Source organism: Orycteropus afer, unplaced genomic scaffold (assembly GCF_000298275.1).
Source record: "Orycteropus afer afer isolate SDZICR_OR568_19922 unplaced genomic scaffold, OryAfe1.0 scaffold00021, whole genome shotgun sequence".
Lineage (NCBI taxonomy): Eukaryota > Metazoa > Chordata > Mammalia > Tubulidentata > Orycteropodidae > Orycteropus > Orycteropus afer.
Genome location: NW_006921608.1, coordinates 12878785 through 12879811, shown reverse-complemented (window position 1 = coordinate 12879811; position 1027 = coordinate 12878785).

Here is a 1027-nt window from a genome sequence, read left to right as displayed (position 1 = left end):
CAAAACCAAAGACAAAGAAAGAATCCTGCAAACAGCTCGGGAAAAACAAAAGGTCACCTACAAAAGAGAATCTATAAGACTAAACTCTGATTTCTCAGCAGAAACCATGCAGGTAAGAAGGCAATGAGATGTCACAAATAAAATATTGAAAGAAAAAAACTGTCAATCTGAATTATATGTCAAGCAAAACTGTCCCTCAAACACACTGGCAAAATCATGACATTTCCAGATAAACAGAAATTAAGAGATTTTTTTTTAAAAAACAAGACCACTCTTACAAGAGATATTAAAAGGAGTCCTTTGGACAGAGAACCAACAACAGCAGACAACCAACTGAGATTAAGACATATAACATCACCCAGAAATCAACCCACATAAAGAAGTATCAAAAATAAAATAAACCTATAAGAAAATAGGGCACCAGAGACATCAATTTGTAAACAATGACAACTACAAAATAAAAAGGGCAAATAAATGGTGCAGATAAAAAAAACTTCCAAATGGAGAGGAAATAGAGATGATACCAAGACAGAAAGGACTATTTTAAACTTGTTACCAGGCAACCTCAAAAAAAACCAATAAACTTTCCTGCCAAAATAAAAAAGAAGAAAATCATAAAGATTCAGTAAACACTAAAACAACACAAATGAAGAAAATAAGAAAATCCTTAAACAAAATTAATTCAGCACACACAAAAAAAAATGAAACAAATAAACAATCAGCATCACACACACAAAAAAAAACTAGCAAAACAACAGCAGTAAATACATACTTATCAACAATTACACTGAAAGTAAATGGATTAAATCAAGAGACAAAGAATAGCAGCTTGTATAAGAAAAAAAAAAAATGACCCATCAATATGCAGTCTACAAGAGATATGCCTTAGACAAAAGACAAAAATGAGCTAAAATTCAAAACGTGAAAAAAAAAAAAAAACGCATATAGCAAACAAACAGAAGCCAGAGGGGTAATATTAATTTTTTGAAAAATCAATATTAAGGCAAAAATCACTAAAAGAGACAAG